Below are 20,997 nucleotides of genomic sequence, written 5' to 3' on the forward strand. Positions count from 1 at the left end.
AGAGAATCGATCGATCGACATTAAAAGTGATCGATCGAAATTTCGATCGATCGGCAAAATATTCGATCGAGCGACTTTTCTTGCAGTAGCACTTCAGCTGCTACTGCACTGCCTCACTGCAGACCTGTTAGTTTTTCTTACTTTTTCATTTTATTTCTTTCCTGTACCTTGTATATATAGATTAATTTTTTTGGTGCATGTTTGGTCGTCGTTCATTGTCATTGCCTATTTTTCCATACGACCCAAACTTAGAGCGGATTTCTAGACGAAGTAGATCCAAACGGAACTCACGTCTAAGAGCCCATTCTAAATCACCAATGGCTGAAGAACCAAAGCCTGTGTTGTTAAGGGACCACTATGTTCCCTCAACATACACACCTACTTCAAGCCTTCAGTTGCCGGACATTACGGCAGCTCATTTTGAAATTAAGTCCGGATTCATTCAAATGCTTCCATTATTTTACAGACTTAATACTAAGGATCCTTATAAGCATTTAGATGAATTCATAGAAATCTGCTCTACCATAAGGTTGCAGAATTTTACAGAGGATGCTTTAAGGATGCGTTTATTTCCGTTCTCTCTTAAAGAAAAGGCTAAGTATTGGTTGACTTCCTTAGAGACTAACTCCATTACTTCTTGGGCTCAGATGCAACACGAGTTCCTTAAGAAGTACTTTACCATAGGGAAGACCAATCAAATACGAAAGGCCATAACTGGTTTTTCGCAGATAGAGGGGGAACCATTTCATGAAACTTGGGAGAGGATGAAGGACCTTTTACGAAAGTGTCCACATCATGCTGTTCCCAAGTGGCAGCTTGTACAGTGCTTCTATGATGGCTTGACTGAGCCACATAGACAGATGGTAGATGCCTCATGTGGGGGTACTTTTATGTTGAAGAGTGAGGATGATGCATGGACACTTTTTGAAAACTTGTCTGAAAATTCTTTACACCATTCATCATCCGGTCGTAGAACAAGTACTAAGAGCCAAACTCTTTATGAGGTCTCCCAACCTTTGGACTTGAATGCCAAAGTAGATGCCTTATCTAGAAAGTTAGATCAATTGTTAGCATCTGGTTTTGTTCCTGCGACTGCATCTCATATACACACACACCACATGATGCATGTTCATTTTGTTCCGATCCATCACATCAGGCCGGAAATTGTCCTATTGTTGGACAGTCTTCTGAGCCTCCTTTTGAGCATATGAACGCAGTTTACTCTAGACCGGTTAGTGATCATTTTAAAAATTCTTATAACCCGGCCTTGAGAAACAATAGTAGTATGTGGCGGCCTAATGTTCCACAATATAATGGACTGCAAAACCAAGCATATCAGCAGTCCAACAATCAGTTTTACCAGCCGCCACCTAATAGTCGTCCTCCCAACCCACAATAGCAATCAGCCCTTCCACCTCCTAGAAATTCTGCATTTGAGGAAAAGGTGTTGACTAGTCTCAGTAAATTTGAGTCTCAGACTCAAATTCTGAATTCCCATTCTCAGTCTATAGCAAAGCTAGAAGTCCAACTTGGACAACTAGCTAAGTCATTTAGCGAGAGAGAGATAGGGAAGTGTTCTAGTGCACCAGTTACTAATCCTAGGAGTAGAGGGGTAGTCATTGATCCAAAGGTGGGAGAGACAAAGACTGAACCAATAGGGCAATTAGAAAAGACCAAACTTGCCAGGGGTAAATGAGTGTTTACCGAAACACCACACTCCAACACACAATTCCTTGAGGCACATTTTAAACCTGAAGTGCCTTATCCCTTAAGTCTCAAGGATCCGAATGGGCACGAAACGATAAATTTTGCCCAACCACTGCCAGACACAAATCCATTCATTAGCAGTGAGTTTTGACGGGTCTGGCTGAAGACGTTAAACTTAGCGCTCCTGGGAGGCACCCCATTCATTTTGTTTAATTGTATATTTTATGTTTAATTTTTATGCTTTGTAAGTAATCTGTTTTTATTTTTGTTACCAAGGCATTTCGATCGATCCATTTTTGTTTCGATCGATCGAATTGTAGATCGATCGAGTTTTGTTGAGATCGATCGAAATGTGACAGTTTCATTTTTTATATTTCTGTTTATGATCTTGTATATTACTTTTTCTTTTTAGTTTTCTCTTTCAGGTTAAGTGTTCCTACCTCTAAGTTTGGGGGTATGCTTTGAGCCATATCTCCCCATTCAGGTTTTCTTTATCCCTTAACCATGCTTTCATTTTATACACATTGGGGACAATGTGTTATTTTAAGTTTGGGGGTATAGAAATACACTTAGTCTAAATTTTGTACAAATTTTTCAAATTTCGTTGTGAATATCTATGTTGTTTTGTAGAATTTAGTTGATTTATAATTGTGATTTGCTTTTCATTGACAATTTTAAAATTTTGAACACATGATCACACAATTAGAGAGTCTAAGTCTACTTAATTACTTTTGGCTATGAGATTCACATGTAGGAATTTGAAAAATCATGACATACATTGGCATATTGTTTGTGGGGTATGTACTTAAGTTAATACCTTGCATACGGTCTTTAGTGTTTTGGAAAACTAAGATTACTTGTTAGATGGATGACATTGGCATTTATAAAAATAATAAAAAAAAAAATAAATAAAAAAAAAAAAAACTTCATTGAGTAACCGGACCTCTTGCCTCATTAAACATTGAGTGTTCGCGTCAAAAGATGTAAGTAAATAAAAAATGGTTAGTTTGACTTCGTAGTTCTTCTTGACTTGAGTTATTAAGCCCTTAGGGATGTTTTACATCTAGTGCCCTAAAGCCATCTGGTTTGGGAGTCACTGGCCTAACACTTGGTACATAGGTCATTTAGAAGCTTAAAGGAGTTGAGCATCGCACAACCATAATAAATAATGTAAATAATATTAAGGTATGCCTATGCCTTAGTTATTCCATCTAGTGAGAGATATATAGAATTTTGAGACACTGGAGCATGTATGTAGGTTATATTCTTTGAAAGCCTCATAACTGTATGTTAATATCAAACTGCATCATTTTGAACATGTGAAATCTTAGCCGGCCATTTGTAAATGAGTAGACTATGATTTTCTTAAACTGTGTGAAGATGGAGTTTATTAGTTTAAAGTTGTTCATGAATTATGAACCATCATTGTGATTATACTTCTTTTTATTAGGTAACATGTATATTTTGTAAAGATAATGTTTGTAGGTAGCATTTTCTGCTAAACCTTCACGAGACTTCACTCGTCCACTAGGGTAGCCTAGGGGTTTAAAAGGCTTGTTGCATGTGCTAAATGCAATCGCGTTTCCCACGAAAGAGGATATAGATTAGTTGTTTATATTTTAAATTCTAGTTGTAATGCTAAGGACTAGCATTATGTAAGTTTGGGGGTGTGATAAGTCTTGAATTGTCTGATTCAAGACCCCTTTATTTGCATTTGTTAGACCTAGTTTGTATTGTATATATAACGTTTTGTTATGTTTTAGTGTTTTCTCTTATTTTCAGGTCTTAGTTGAAATCTAATTCAAAATACTTGAATTAGACCTGGAAATACATCAAGGGCGTTTTGGTCATCTCCAGAGTTCGAAGTTGATCCTGAAAAGAAGAAAAATCGTCCAAGGCATTTCGATCGATCGATTATTTGTACAGCAATAATTCGATCGATCGACTTTCAGTCGACTCAACTTAGATCGATCAAGATGCGATCGATCGACTCTCAGAGCAAGACATTTTCGATCGATCGACTTTCGATCGATCGACATATTTTCGATCGAGCGACTTCGTGTCTTCCAGAAGGTCAAGATATTTCCAAATCTTTGTGCGATCCAAATTGAAAGTTGAGTTTAATGGACAGAAATGGACGCCGACCAGCTCTGTTTGTGCGGCTAGGATTAGCTCTTGATGTTCTTTTGTAAATCCAATTCTCTATATATATGAGATTAGGGTTTTAGGTTAGATTATGCATCTTTTGAGGTTTATCCGGATTTGCTCAGGTGTATCACTTTAAATCTTCATGTTTTAGTTTCCTTTAATGCACGTTTTCTGGGCTTAGTTCCAGAGAGCTTGTCTCCTTTCCTTAATTTCAAGTTCTAGCTTAGCTTGTTCTTCATTTTCTTCCTTTCTTTGTAATCCGAATTTCCTTAGTTTAATATAGTTGATTTCAATTCATTTCTCCTTTGTTCCTTTACTGTTTTCGTTCATTTCCATGCTTAGATTAGTTTAAATTCATGTCTAGCTAATTTAGTCTTAGGGTTTGATCCAAATCCAATCCAAAAACCATGAAGTGTTCTTGATGTTCTTAGGATTTTCTTTAGATGTTTGATGATTGTTGAGGGCTAGAGGATATCAACACCCATGCTAAAAGGTTTTGGTATCAAGATTCCAATCAAATTTATTCATGAAAAAGAGTTTAACTTGTCTATGAGTTTTTCTTGAAGTCTTGAGTAAAACCAACATTCTTGGAAACAAGAATGATGTCTTTTTCAATGGTGCTATTTGACATGATTTATGATTTCTCATTAGAGTCACCTTATAGGGTATGCTAGGGAACACCAATCATTTCACCCCTTTGGTAGTCTAGTTGTCTTTCAATTGTAGTTTAACTTTATGTGGAATGATTTGGTGTGAAACTAGATATCTTATCATTGTGGCCTAAATAGGGTTTTCATGTATTGTGTACACTTATTAGGATGTGTTATAGAGTAGTAAGCTAGGGCACATTAGTCACTCCACACCTTTGGTAGAGTAAAATATTTTTCAATTATAGTTTAATCTTTACGTGGAGTTGATTAATGTAAATCTAGGTGCTTTATGATTACGTCTTAACGAAAGTATTTTCATGTCGAGGTCGTCGTAGTGGTTGACGCCCATTACGCGCTCATATCAAGCATGTTAGGAAGATCCATATAGACTTTAAGCATTGCATAGGTTGAGGATTGGATAGGATCAACACCCTAAGTTTTCTTTTAAGTTAATTTCATTTCCATTTTTATTTCTTTCACCTTGTCGTTGTAGCTTCAATTCTACAACTTTTGCTTTTACTTTTGTTGATAAATTAAGTTAGATACGCTCTTTTCATATCCTATTATGCAAAACAACCAATAATCTTTGTGGTTCGATCACCCTTACTATAGTACAATCGATACGTACTATTACGAGTGGTAAACTTATAAATTTAAAATCCACGTAGCCGCTTGGCGCGCTACCAAGACGCTGGTAGTGAGGGAAAATGAGAACTCATCTCCTCACCAGCCCCCTGCCAGGGGTCGACATACCAGGAGGACGGGAACCCAATTGTTCAAAGCAGCGAGACCGGCTACCTGTTGCTACGTGACGTACCTCCATGTATGCTGGCCCAAATATCCCACAAGGTGTAATTATGTATTTTACGAACAAGCATGTTCTCTTTCTGTTATCTATTTTTAAATATCTCCTTTAAAGATTGTTCTTCTGTTATTTTCGAACATTGACTTCCACTTTTAACTAACACAGCCAAATAAAAGTATACGAACGTCACAGGGAATGGGGTTGCTCATCTCACAATTTTTTGAAACTCGGTAGGATGATGAGTGTATCGCTTTGGCAGGTTCCTTTCCCCCCCAAATCCGTCCGGTCTCACGGAAAAGGGACAGAGGGATTTGTAACAAGAAAGACATAACCCCTCGTTCGAAACCGGTAGATTCCTTACCCCCCGAGGTCGGACATTCTCCCGTTACTCCTCTGTTAAGGGTGGGCTCCACATCACCCCCCTGTCCCAAACCAGAAGGGGTGCCAAGTCCGAGGTCGGACATTCTCCCGTTACTCCCCTGTTAAGGGCGGGCTCCATGTCACCCCCTGTCCCAAACGAGGTCGGACATTCTCCCGTTACTCCCCTGTTAAGGGCGGACTCCACGTCACCCCCTGTCCCAAACCAGGAAGGGTGCCAAGTCCGAGGTCGGACATTCTACCGTTACTCCCCTGTTAAGGGCGGGCTCCACGTCACTCCCCTATCCCAAACCAGGAGGGGTGCCAAGTCCGAGGTCGGACATTCTCCCGTTACTCCCCTGTTAAGGGCGGGCTCCACATCACCCCCCTGTCCCAAACCAGGAGGGGTGCCAAGTCCGAGGTCGGACATTCTCCAGTTACTCCCCTGTTAAGGGTGAGCTCCACGTCACTCCCCCTGTCCAAAACCAGGAGGGGTGCCAAGTCCAAAGTCGAACATTCTCATGGTTTGCCTTAATGCAGTTGAGTAAGAAAGGTTAATTTACAGGAACAAAAATCTCAAAAGTAGTATTTTTTAAGATAATCTACATTCCAGGCCCTCGGCACTGCTTTTCCTTGTCCTGTGGCCAGGCGGTAGGCCCCATTCTTGCTGGAGCTGACAATTCGGTAAGGCCCCTCCCATTTCGGGCCTAGCTTTCCATCGGCCGGTTCTCTAGTCATTAGATTGACCTTCCGTAGGACCCAATCGCCAACCTTGAATTCTCGGAGTTTAACCTTCTTATCATAATACCTAGCTACTCGGCTCTGATAGGCTGCACAAGCTGCACGGGCATCTTCACGTCTTTCCTGCAACAAATCCAGATGCAGATTTACTCCTTCTTCATTCAACCCCGGATTATAGTGGGCCACCCTGAAGCTCGGCGATCTCACTTCCACAGGAATTACCGCTTCCATTCCATAGGTTAGAGCAAATGGGGTTTCCCCTGTAGCAGTTCTGACTGTAGTGCGATAGGATCAGAGCACTTCGGGGAGATACTCAACCCAGGCTCCTTTTTTTTCCGGCCGAGCTTCTTCTTTAGCATCAGGATCAGTGCCTTGTTAGTGGCCTCAACCTGGCCATTGGACTTAGGAAACACGGGGGTTGAAAAGCTTTTTCTTATGCCCAGTTCGGCACACCATTCCCGGAAACGGTCACAATCAAACTGCTTTCCATTGTCGGTCACCATAGCATATGGGATACCGAATCTGCATATTATGGATTTCCATATGAATTTTATGATATTTTCAGTTGTGATTGCGACCAGTGCCTCAGCTTCGACCCATTTGGTGAAGTAATCGACCGCAACCACGATGAATTTCCGGTTACCTTTGCCCGACGGCATTGGGCCGACTATGTCGACCCCCCATTTGGCGAACGGCCATGGTGAGGTAATCGAATGAAGATATTCCGGGGGACTGTTTGATACACGGGCAAACCTCTGACATGCATCACAAGCTCTCACCAGCTCTGCTGCGTCTCTAATCATCGTCGGCCAATAGTAGCCCACCCTTATTGTAATGTCCGGGACATCATTTAATATTTAGAGTATAAAATTTGAGTAAATGATTAGTTAAAATAATTTTAGTATTATTAAAAATGTAAAAAGTAATATTTTTAAAGTTTAAATAAAATAGAAAATTGAAATAATAGAAAATAAATTAGAAATTAAAAAGAAATATAAAAGAAAATAAATTATAAAAGAAATAAATTAATTAATTAATAAAATAATATATATATATATAGTGAAAAATGGCCTGATGGCCTTTAAAGCAAAAGGGCCATACGGCCATTACTTTAATAATGGCCAAGTGGCCATTAAAATAATAATAAACAAAAAAATTGGTGTAAAAGAAAAGTTAAGGAAAAGAAGAAAATAAAAAAAAATAAAAAAACAAGGGCGCCCCACCTGTTGAAAAAATAATTGAAGGGCCAAGTGGCCCTTCACTACAAAACAAGGGCGCAGTGTGCGCCTTGCTGAAAAAAAAAAAAAGGGGGCCATCCGGCCCTTTTCTTTTCTTCTTACCTGAAGAGGCAGTGCCTCTTCTCCTTATTTTTCTCTTATGGATTTTTATAGAAAATCCTTAATCTACGAAGATCCAACGGTCCGATCTTCGATCCGATTTTGGTAACGTGATCTACGAAGCCCGATCTACGTTTCTACCGATCGGTTTGAGGTAAATCTCTAAACTAGCATTTTTAGAGATTTTTATAAATCTTATAGAAATGAGTTTAACTTGGCATTTTCTCTAGATTTTGGGTAGTTTGGAGTTGCTAGGAGCTTCCCGAGCATTTGGTCTTTGCTTGGCGAATTTTTGGTAAGTTTTCTATAGACATTAGTTTTCGGGTATTTTGTTAAAATGCTATTTATTATGATTAACCCTTAGTAAAAGCTATTGGGTTAATAATATCGTGTTTGAGGTAGTGTTTATAAATTATGATTTAAAGTTTAGAGACTCTAATTTGTTAGGTTAAACTAATTTGGGGTTTTTAAGTGATTAAAAATCTAGATGATTAAATTGTGTTAATATGTTAGTAATTGAGGTAAAAATATTTATGAAATAATATTAGAGTTAATGATATTGAGAAAATGTTTGTGAAAAATAATCTAGAGATTAGTGAATATAATTTTAGGGTTAATAATATTATAAAATTGTTAGTGAAAATAATTACGGGTTAGTAATTAATATATTATGAGTAAATAATTAAATAAGTGATTTTAATATCTAACCCTTAGTAAATACTTTGGGTTAGTATTGTTTGAGTTTTAGTTAGTGTTTAGGATTTATGGGTAGGCGTTTGGAACCCTTAAAATATTATAGTTTTTCCAACGGTTTAGCCTTGAGCGATTCAAGTGCTAATTAGGGTGTTAATTACTTAATGTGCTAAATAGTGCAATGTGTTATTTCACAGTGATACATTGCAAGGTGATGTCTAGGGGACCTAGTGCTTAATATCCGCGCAGCCAGGTGATATTTTACTCACTGAAAAATTATTATTGTTATTTTATTAAAATAGAAAAATATATGTGTTTTATAAATTTGAACCAACTGTATGTTGATTATCTGTTTTGGTTGATTTGAGTAGTTTCAACTATGTTCAAATAATATTAATGATGTTATGAAATGATGTATGGATGAAATGTGTAGAATTATTTTTAAAGTATTTGAATGTGAGCTGCGGTTGGGATTTAAATTATGCAAAGTTGAATGATAAAGTTTCATGTTAATTGGTTTATTGTATTTGAAGAAAGCATGATTTGTAAAGAATAGGAGAATAGAATTTGAATTGTAAAGCATAAAGCATGAGCATAAAAGGAACGAAAGGAACGAAAGGAATGAAAGGAATGGAAAGGTTTAAAGGAATGGAAAGATCATCATTAGCATGCATATCATTGTTTAAATTAAATGATGTTTTCATGATATAGAATATTGTAGTTTTGATGCTAGACGTATTAGTATGCCTAAGAGTTTTGATGGCAAAAGAGCTTATGTATACTGTTATCGTCTAGTTGCATAATTTTATAACATTGAGCTTGGACAAACAAGAATATTGTCATGGTTCGGTATGAGTAATACAGCGTCCTAGGAGTAGGTAGATGAATTGTTGTAGCACGTTAGTAGGAAGTGCTTGGATACCCGAGTTTTACTCTAGTAACCGCATGGACAACTACGTGCTCGACATGAAGTTGTAATGCCCTAGGATTCCGTGTTAACCATGTTCGGAAAATGATAGTAAGCTTGTACTAAAGAGCGAGATGGCATGTTTTAAGCTTAGTGTGCTTGGTTTTGATGTTATTGGTTGCGATATCGGTGTGGCTTGGGAGTAGGTAGATGGATTGACGTGTCACATTAGTAAGAAGTGCTTGGATATCAGTGTAGCACCCCAGATTTTTAGGTCATAAATTATAATGGTTTAAATTAATTTTAAAACATTTTTAATAAGGAAAAAGAATAACTACGATTATTTATAAATGTGTATTTTTGTTTGTAGAAATGTTTATAATTACCATTTGATAAAAACTCAAAACAGACCTTAAACTTTGGAATAACGGAAACAGGGCCAAACGAACTCCGTTTTGGTCGATTCAAAATTCTGAACGCTCGTCTTGAAGTCCTCTAGCTACCCTCCAAATTTCATAATTTTTGGACTCCATTTGATACCCGAAAACATCCGTGAAAAATATGACCCCTGTTCTGGACGGAAATTCACATTATTCTTTAATGGGCTATCTTTGGACTTAACCCAACCCATTCCAATTGCTATCTACAAACCCAACCCACATTTCACATGTTAAATTCACATTATTCATTATTGGGCCATCTTTGAACTACATCAACCCATTCCAATTGCTATCTACAAACCCAACCCACCTTTGAGAAAATAGTAATTTCCTTGAGTGAGAAACTAGGCATAGTAGATTGGTCTAGCAATGAGAATGGTTAAATAATAATAATAATAATAATAATAATAATGTTAGAATAATATATTAAGGTTTGAGTGCATTGTGATAGGTAAATTTGAGTGCATTGTGGTAGGTAAGGTTGAGTGCATTATGGTAGGTAAGTTTGAGTGCATTTTTGAGTGCATTGTGGTAGGTAAGTTTGAGTGCATTTTTGAGTGCATTGTGGTAGGTAAGTTTGAGTGCATTTTTGAGTGCATTGTGGTAGGTAAGTTTGAGTGCATTTTTGAGTGCATTGTGGTAGGTAAGGTTAATTCCCATCCATTGGATTAAAATGTGTCTACTTGATCCTAACCATTCATTCTCTTATAAATAGAACCCAAAATGGAAGACACAATACCCATCAAGCTTCACTCACACACACACCTAAGGCCAAGAGAGAAAATTTTGAGATTTGTGTAGTTTTGTGTGGTTTAAGGCTTGAAGTGTGAGCTAGGAAGTATTTTGGTAAAAGCTCGATTTCCGATGCTAATGGGAAGTCCATGTAAGGGATTCTCTACCCCTTCTAAAATTATTATATTATTTTAAGTATTCTTTTATTTTCAAAACTTCGATTTGATTCGGTATTTTTCAAATTATTTTTATGAAGAATTGTTTTAAATTGATTTTTATGATATTTTGAGAAAAACGTATTTCAAATTCAAAAATTATTTTGATTATATAAAATATTTGTTGGTTTTAAAAATATTCTTTTGAAATCGTGATTTTAAGTAAAAAACCCTCCAGACACGTTGCCCGGATATACTAGTAAAGGATGAGAAAGTTTTGTGAGAAAACTATATGAGATATATATATATATATATAAATTTTTGAAAAAAGGGCACGTGTGTGGAGGAGACTATTATTTGGGCCCTAGACCCGTCGAGACCCTTCAAGATTTAGCTCGGTACCGTAGCTCGAGATGGAAGCGCACCCGCTGATTCACTTAGTGAAAGCGGTATCTGTCTCTATGTCAGTCTAAGTGCACTTCAATTAATTAGCTGATGGGGGTGGGGCCTGTGGCCACAGGTAAACCGCGTTACTCACCCAAGGTCAACGCATCGACCGCGCAACCCTACGTACACAGGGCGTAATAGTGTATTGGGCATACTATGACTAATGATTATTTCAAATATAAATATATATATATATTATATTTGGTATTTATAAAAAATGAGTTTTTGACAAATGTTTTGAGGTTTTAAAGAAAATGAATTTAACTCAACTATTTTATGGTTGAGGATTTCCTTACTGAGCACGTGTTTTTGTGCTCACCCCTTATTTTGTTTTTGTTTTCAGGTTATGAACAGAGAGACGTAGGTGGCCGGGATGGGATCTAGGAATGCATTAGGACATTTCATTTATGTTACCCATAATTTTCAGTTATTGTATCTTTTACAATTAAATGACCGTTTCCGCATTTATTAAAAACTCTGAGATTTTAAAATCATCACTATTATTATTTATTTAAATCAGCATACTAGTTAAGATATTTGGCAGACCTTACGAATCTTTGCAGTTTTAAAAGAGAAAGTGACGAATCTAACCCTTTGCGGTTTGGGAGCGTTACAGTTTTGGTATCAGAGCAAAGGTTATAAGGTTCTGTAGACTTTAGGAGCTAGATCATTAAGATAGACTTAGTGGGGTAATGGGAAATCACATTCCGGCCTAGCAGAGTCCGTCCTTTCTTGTTTTGTATTCAGTGCTAGGGAATCATTCCCTATTTTTTTTTTAACACCTCGCTAAGGATTGCGGGGGAACAACAGAATACTACGCCTGCACGTATATATACCCTAACTCCAGGTGATGTAGCAGCGTCAAACGAAGTAGTGACGGGTACACTTTTGATTTCATTCCACCAGGTTACTGTGCTCTTTGACTCTGGTACAACGCATTCAATTATGTCATACTCTTTTTCACGAGACTATAAGTTGATGTCTGAGTAGTTAGATGTAGACCTAGCAGTAGCTACCCCTGTAGGGAATTGCATCATAGCAGTTTGACATTGTGAACCCTAGGATTGATCTTATTAAGGTTGAAGTCTCTAAGTTGGAATCAATACTAAGGAGTAAGTTATGATTAGTATCAAAGTATGATAGGTTTTCAAGACCTGTTTAACTAAGTGTTAAGTTGTACAATCTTTCTCGAGGAATAGCAAATTGCATCGGTTATAGATCAACTTGTTTGGATGGTTAGGTATTGATGATCACAATATTTTGAGGTATAGTCATGATTTATGGAATGCTTTTAAGGATATAGATTATAGAAATTCGGATGCTTAATAACTTGGCAGATTTATGGATATTAAGTCAATAAATATATTAAGCATCACATAGATATTTTATGTGCATAGAGAAAAATATTGAAGTTTAGAGATTTCTTGATTTACTGTAGGACGTAAATAAAGATATTTATGATCTGGAATCTGGTATCCTTTTGGAGATGGACACTTAATCTATAGATGCTGATTCATGTGTTTTAAGGACATATAAGAGAATAAGTTGATCGAGTAAATTGATGATATTTGGGGCAATTATATCCTTGTGATCAGATAACTTTAGTGAAGTTAGAATATATTGAGGAATTATTGAAGTTTTCTAGAGGATAAGATAATCCACATGATAAGATGAATCTTTCGGAAGATCTTAAGTTTGAGAAATGCTCTAATTATCATATTTGAGGATTGAATTGAATTGGATTGAGGTTAAGGTCGAATCCATTGACCTATGAGGATAATGATAAATTGAGGTCTATAGACTAAGAATTTACTCGAGGAATTTATTTTTGCCTCCCACTAAGCTGCATTTGAGGATGACTGAGGTAAACCATATCTTGATTTATAGTTTGATGCTTAGTGAGATTTCATGATGTGATCTACGTGTTTGAGGTCTAAGGAATGAACGACTATCGTCTACTTAAAGATAAGAATGGTTAGACTTAGACTTATGTTAAAGAATTTCCTAATGGAAGGAAACTTCAACCCTTATTGATGAACATATATGGAGAATAGGTTATGATATACCCCTTATATTGAGGCCTAGTTGAATTTTAGGAAAGTGAATGTCTGATTCCTAGCTGAACACATTTGAGGTTTATCCGATTAACCCTAGAATATAAGGAAAGATGTGTTATGACTAATGGGTATCTATTATTCCAAATCTGGTATCTTTGAAGATAGGTATATAAAGCGTAAATTACTGATATATGAGGAAATTAGTTGATCAAATGATTTGATGATTTTTGGAGAGATTATTTTCCCTATACATCTGATGAACTTTGGAGAAGTTTATATATATTTGAGGTCTTTCTAGAGCTTAAGTTAAATAAAATTTTGATGATGTGATTCTTAGATATCCTTGCTTGACGGATAAGTTTATGATTAGCAAATCTGAGTATTGATTGACTGCATAACTAAATTAGAGTAATACTAGGGTTTTAATCTATTGCAATTTGAGGATGATAGTAATTATGCAGAAATAGAAAGAAGAACATAGTACCATAAGGATTATACCCGAGTTTAAGATCATAGTTCAAAATATTACAGACATATTAGATGATAAGAACAGTACGTAGAATTATTGTCTTACAAGATGAACCACTTTAGATTTAAAGAAAACCATAATCGGACCTTTTCTGCTTCATTTCCTGAGAAGTTCAGTATGCTTATACTTGCGGGTATTTTATTATACTACAGTTAGTTATTTATTTTGTTAGTAAAGAATTGCTAGATCAAATAGAATACCTGATTAAGTTTCTGGGCGGAAAACCCTAAGATTTTGGACTACAAGCAAGAGAACCTCTCTGAGATAGGAACAATGGACGCCAAATTTCTGGTTGTACTACAGGCGCAGTATTTAGATCAAAATTATTTTGAGAGGATGAGGAAGCCATTTTTAGAGAACTAAGGAAATGATGATACTCCTCAAAGAACCTGAAGGAGAAAAGATAGAAATGAAGCGGTTATTCGAAAAGATCTGAAGGGAAAGAGAACTTAATCAGTGGACAAGACGCGGTCTAATCGACGTCATTCTGAGCGCGACTGCCACTACCACTAGTAGACAGCTCTCGAATCACGAGCTCTCTTTCTTTTTCAACTTTCACCCTTTTCACCTTCTCGAATTCCGAATTCACCCAAGACTTTTCCGGATTTCTCGCCGCACTTTTCGTACCTAGCAGACGTGGAAGAGCATTCCGAGAAAAAGATGGAGATATTGTGATCCATTGTCGGCACCACTTGCACCGTTCCTTCTCAAATCTTTCTATAAATTCGCTCATCTTCTTCCTTGCAAAGCACACCTTTGAGTTCTCAACTCTTCAAGCTTTGAAAGCCAAAATTTTTCTTCTAGTCTGAGCTTTCATCGCTTCCTAAGAAGGAAGATGTAGTTTCATAACCAAATTTCCAAGCCTAAAGTTAGAAAAATGCAGCATCAAAACCAGATTCACAAACAACGAAGCAAGATTATTTTTGATCATGTCATCCAGAAGCAAGATTATTCTTGATCATGCTTCTGAGATGAAGTATCTTTCTCTTCCTTCGCATCACCATAAACTTTTCTGGCATCTACTCTCAATCCGGTGATGGCGATCTATGACAGAAGAGAGAGAGCACTACGATATGAGTACCGCACTCATATCCTTTCCAGATTGCTTGCCTCGCCTCCCTCTCCTTCCTGGATTCCATGTTTCCATTTCGCAAGCTTTCCACCAAGATTATCAAAAAGCATCATCACAAAGGAAAATGTTATATAAGAAATTTTTCCTGTAATGAGGATTTCTTAAATGAAGTTTAGATTTTCAATTATGATGATGTTTTGAAGTAGGAATATGATATGTTTTGGCTGATTCAAGTACTTTTGAGTATATTGAAATTTTGATGAACTGTCGGGATTCTAAAGAAAGATTTCCAATCTGATTTATATGAGATGAGTTTGAGGTTTAAAAGATTAATATCAATTCTATGATAGTAGCCAGTGATTACGGATTTTGATGATAGGTTAATATTTTAAGGCAATTCTGAATTACGGAACTAGAAATATATGATTTTGTTATTGGAGGAATTTTTGGTGTTATAGGAATATGATTTGCAAAAATTTTGTTGGAAAACAATGTGTTATGATTAAATCCCATTTTGAAGTTCATTTGGACCAGAATAATTTTTATGGGATAATACTGTTAATATTCTTTCTGACCAGAATCGTGATGATTGTAATGTCAAATGTGGAGACTAGGTTTCGATGCATTTCTGATATTGAGGCTTAGTTGATTTTTGGAAAGTGAGAAATACTACATGGCAGTAAATGGAATCTATTATATATCAGTTAATATGATTAAGGAAAACTAATTATGTTATTTGAGAATTAAGCCTTAGATTCTGAAATTTGCTGATTTACAGATGTGATGTTATACTTGATGATCTTAGAATTTCTGCATCTATATTAAGTATACCTTTGATGATTAATTGATCTATACTTCGAGGTTAAATCTTGCAATGGAATGCAAGGATATTGCCTGATTTATAATTTGAGGTTTACCTATGATTGGAGACAAGATTTGGAAAATGATAGTGTCTTACACACTTTTTATTGATAAAGGAAATAAAGATTATATTGTAAGACCTGATCTTAAGCTTTTATACCTTTGTCATGATATTAAGGATAGTTATGATTGATTTGATTTACGTGTCTAGGATATGATCTATTTTTTTTTTAGGTTTGAAGAATTAAGACTGTCTTACTTGAGGATAGGAACAGTTGGATTTAGAAATAACGTTTAAGGATTTTTAATGGAAATGGAAACGATGTGGATAGTGATGGTTACATTGGAAGTTATAGTTATGACAAGATAGTATAAAGTATGCTTTATTTTCTTTATTGAAGGAAACTTTATAGTTTACGAATTTCGGGGACGAAATTCTGTTAAGGGGGGAAGAATGTAGCGCCCTAGATTTTTAGGTCATAAATTATAATGATTTAAATTAATTTTAAAACATTTTTAATAAGGAAAAAGAATAACTACGATTATTTATAAATGTGTATTTTTGTTTGTAGAAATGTTTATAATTACCATTTGATAAAAACTCAAAACAGACCTTAAACTTTGGAATAACGGAAACAGGGCCAAACAAACTCCGTTTTGGTCGATTCAAAATTCTGAACGCTCGTCTTGAAGTCCTCTAGCTACCCTCCAAATTTCATAATTTTTGGACTCCATTTGATACCCGAAAACATCCGTGAAAAATATGACCCCTGTTCTGGACGGAAATTCACATTATTCTTTAATGGGCTATCTTTGGACTTAACCCAACCCATTCCAATTGCTATCTACAAACCCAACCCACATTTCACATGTTAAATTTACATTATTCATTATTGGGCCATCTTTGAACTTAACCCAACCCATTCCAATTGCTATCTACAAACCCAACCCACCTTTGAGAAAATAGTAATTTCCTTGAGTGAGAAACTAGGCATAGTAGATTGGTCTAGCAATGAGAATGGTTAAATAATAATAATAATAATAATAATAATAATAATGTTAGAATAATATATTAAGGTTTGAGTGCATTGTGATAGGTAAATTTGAGTGCATTGTGGTAGGTAAGGTTGAGTGCATTATGGTAGGTAAGTTTGAGTGCATTTTTTAGTGCATTATGGTAGGTAAGTTTGAGTGCATTTTTGAGTGCATTTTTGAGTGCATTGTGGTAGGTAAGTTTGAGTGCATTTTTGAGTGCATTGTGGTAGGTAAGGTTAATTCCCATTCATTGGATCAAAATGTGTCTACTTGATCCTAACCATTCATTCTCTTATAAATAGAACCCAAAATGGAAGACACAATACCCATCAAGCTTCACTCACACACACACCTAAGGCCAAGAGAGAAAATTTTGAGATTTGTGTAGTTTTGTGTGGTTTAAGGCTTGAAGTGTGAGCTAGGAAGTATTTTGGTAAAAGCTCGATTTCCGATGCTAATGGGAAGTCCATGTAAGGGATTCTCTACCCCTTCTAAAATTATTATATTATTTTAAGTATTCTTTTATTTTCAAAACTTCGATTTGATTCGGTATTTTTCAAATTATTTTTATGAAGAATTGTTTTAAATTGATTTTTATGATATTTTGAGAAAAACGTATTTCAAATTCAAAAATTATTTTGATTATATAAAAGATTTGTTGGTTTTAAAAATATTCTTTTGAAATCGTGATTTTAAGTAAAAAATCCTCCAGACACGTTGCCCGGATATACTAGTAAAGGATGAGAAAGTTTTGTGAGAAAACTATATGAGATATATATATATATATATATATAAATTTTTGAAAAAAGGGCACGTGTGTGGAGGAGACTATTATTTGGGCCCTAGACCCGTCGAGACCCTTCAAGATTTAGCTCGGTACCGTAGCTCGAGATGGAAGCGCACCCGCTGATTCACTTAGTGAAAGCGGTATCTGTCTCTATGTCAGTCTAAGTGCACTTCAATTAATTAGCTGATGGGGGTGGGGCCTGTGGCCACAGGTAAACCGCGTTACTCACCCAAGGTCAACGCATCGACCGCGCAACCCTACGTACACAGGGCGTAATAGTGTATTGGGCATACTATGACTAATGATTATTTCAAATATAAATATATATATATATATATATATATATATATATATTATATTTGGTATTTATAAAAAATGAGTTTTTGACAAATGTTTTGAGGTTTTAAAGAAAATGAATTTAACTCAACTATTTTATGGTTGAGGATTTCCTTACTGAGCACGTGTTTTTGTGCTCACCCCTTATTTTGTTTTTGTTTTCAGGTTATGAACAGAGAGACGTAGGTGGCCGGGATGGGATCTAGGAATGCATTAGGACATTTCATTTATGTTACCCCATAATTTTTAGTTATTGTATCTTTTACAATTAAATGACCGTTTCCGCATTTATTAAAAACTCTGAGATTTTAAAATCATCACTATTATTATTTATTTAAATCAGCATACTAGTTAAGATATTTGGCAGACCTTACGAATCTTTGCAGTTTTAAAAGAGAAAGTGACGAACCTAACCCTTTGCGGTTTGGGAGCGTTACAATCAGAGTCTTACTCTAGTAACCGCATGGACAACTATGTGCTCGGCATGAAGTTGTAATGCCCTGAGGCACAGTGTTATCACAGTTAATAACGTTAGGCCTATGTGCATTTGAGCTACCAACATAAAAGTATTATTGTAGCTAGGTTTATACGTGGTTGCTTCCTAGCCAATGGAACTTCTACGTATGGTTCTAACTGCATAGTATGTTTTAAAGGTTTTCTGATGGTCGGAGTAGGCTATATCAGCTATGGGGGTTTTCAAACAAAATTTTATAAATTGGTAGCTGTTATAGTGTATGATAAGTCTTGAATTATTCAATTCAAGACCCCTTAATTTGCATTTGTTAAACCTAGTTTGTATTGTATATATAACGTTTTGTTATGTTTTAGTGTTTTCTCTTATTTTCAGGTCTTAGTCGAAATCTAATTCAAAACACTTGAATTAGACATGAAAATACATCAAGGGTATTTTAGTCATTTCCAGAGTTCGAAATTGATCCTGAGAAAAATGGAAAATTGTCCAAGGCATTTCGATAGATCGATTATTTGTACATCAATAATTCGATCGATCGACTTCTCGATCGATCGACATAATTTCGATCGATCGAAGTCGTGTCTTCCAGAAAGTTCAGATATTCTCAGATCTTTGTATTGTTTGTGCGATCCAAATTTAAAGTTGGATTTTGTGGACAGAAATGAACGTCGACCAGCTCTGTTTGTGCGGCTAGGATTCACTCTTGATGATCTTTTGTAAATCCAATTCTCTATATATATGAGATTAGGGTTATAGGTTAGATCATGCATCTTTTGAGATTTCGGATTTGCTCAGATGTATCACTTTAATTCCTTGCGTTTTTAGTTTCCTTTAGTGCACGTTTTCTGGGCTTAGTTCCAGAGAGCTTGTCCCCTTTCCTTAATTTCAAGTTCTAGTTTAGCTTGTTCTTCATTTTCTTTCTTTTTTGTAATCCGAATTTCTTTAAGTTTAATATAGTTGTTTTTAATTCGTTTCTTTCTTGTTTCTTTACTGCTTTCCTTTAAATTTATGCTTAACTTAGATGCAATTCATGTCTAGCTAATTTAGTCCTTAGGGTTTGATCAAAAATCCAATCCAAAAACTATGAAGTGTTCTTGATGTTCTTAGGATTTTCTTTAGATGTTTGATGATTGTTAAGGGCTAGAGAATATCAAAACCCATGCTAAAAGGTTTTGGTATCAAGATTCCAATCAAATTTATTCATGAAAAAGAGTTTAACTTGTCTATGAGTTTTCCTTGAAGTCTTGAGTAAAACCAACGTTCTTGGAAACAAGAACGATGTCTTTTTCAATGGTGCTATTTGACATGATATATGATTTCTCATTAGAGTTACCTTATAGGGTATGCTAGGGAACACCAAACATTTCATCCCTTTGGTAGTCTAATTGTCTTTCAATTGTAGTTTAATTTTATATGGAATGATTTGGTGTGAAACTAGATATCTTATCATTGTGGCCTAAATAGGGTTTTCATGTATTGTGTACACTTATTAGGATGTGTTATAGAGTAGTAAGCTAGGGCACGTTAGTCACTCCACACCTTTGGTAGAGTAAAATGTTTTCAATTATAGTTTAATCTTTACGTGGAGTTGATTAACGTAAATCTAGGTGCTTTACGATTACGTCTTAACGAAAGTATTTTCATGTCGAGGTCGTCGTAATGGTTGACGCCCATTACGCGCTCATATCAAGCATGTTAGGAAGATCCATATAGACTTTAAGCATTGCATAGGTTGAGGATTGGATATGATCAACACTAAGTTTTCTTTTAAGTTAATTTCATTTCCGTTTCCATTTCTTTCACTTTATCGTTGTAGCTTCAATTCTACAACTTTTGTTTTTACTTTTGTTGATAAATTAAGTTAGATACGCTCTTCTCATATCCTATTACGCAAAACATCCAATAATCTCTGTGGTTCGATCACCCTTACTATAGTACAACCGATTCGTACTATTGCGAGTGGTAAACTTATAAATATTAAAATCCACGTATCGTGTCGTTGAGACGCGTACCAGTGTACGCGAGACTAAAAAGAAAAGTTGGTTCATTTGGAAAAAAAACTCAGTTAGTTTAATATCACTGAGGTGGTGAACTCATCCCTTCACCTATACGGATGTGGCAAACCCCCACAACCGTATAGATGATGTCCATTTGACTGCAGGTACACCTGACTTAGAGGAGGACCCCGTAGCTGCGTATTTGGGATATTACGATTGAAGCACACTGTGACAGTCGTATTGAGTTGGACTATGGAGTTCACTCTTTTGGGGTATTTTGTATATGACTCTTTTGTATAGACCACATGTATATTTAGATGTGCTTTCCGTTATGAGATGTAACGTTATGATTATTCCGCTGTTAGATATTACTCTGAATATCAGGTACATGATATGGAGCATGTATGTATGTTGGCTGAGCGACACGTAGTCGTGCCACTGTGATGACCCTTTTATGTTTTATAAATATTTTATACAAAAAAAAAAAAAAAATGGGTCGTCACACTTATGACTTTGTTTGCCAATGCCTTAGTTCCTGAATGATTTCCGCATACCCCATGGTGTATCTCTCTCAAGACATAATCTGCATCTTCATCCAGCAAACACTTCAATAGGGGGAGAGAATACCCACGCCTGTACAGGGTTCCACCGACCAACACATAGCGAGCCGAGTTTCGAACGACTCTTTGAGCTTCCTCTTTCCTCGGGGGGAGCTCACCCATTTTCAAATAC

At 36.0% G+C, this 20,997-nt stretch overlaps 1 long non-coding RNA gene and 1 other non-coding gene across 2 annotated transcripts; one reads left to right on the forward strand and one right to left on the reverse strand.

Annotated features, from left to right (window-relative positions):
• Positions 1-696: 696 nt before the first annotated feature.
• Positions 697-802, reverse strand: LOC133878715 (small nucleolar RNA R71). Its single transcript, XR_009901966.1, has one exon. It is a non-coding gene; the product is annotated as a small nucleolar RNA R71 (small nucleolar RNA).
• Positions 803-7,743: 6,941 nt separating this feature from the next.
• Positions 7,744-20,571, forward strand: LOC133878103 (uncharacterized). Its single transcript, XR_009901841.1, has 4 exons — positions 7,744-7,899; positions 7,976-8,040; positions 8,636-8,691; positions 20,409-20,571. It is a non-coding gene; the product is annotated as an uncharacterized LOC133878103 (long non-coding RNA).
• Positions 20,572-20,997: the final 426 nt, after the last annotated feature.

The sequence above is a fragment of the Alnus glutinosa genome, chromosome 9 (assembly GCF_958979055.1).
Source record: "Alnus glutinosa chromosome 9, dhAlnGlut1.1, whole genome shotgun sequence".
NCBI classification, from domain to species: Eukaryota; Viridiplantae; Streptophyta; class Magnoliopsida; order Fagales; family Betulaceae; genus Alnus; species Alnus glutinosa.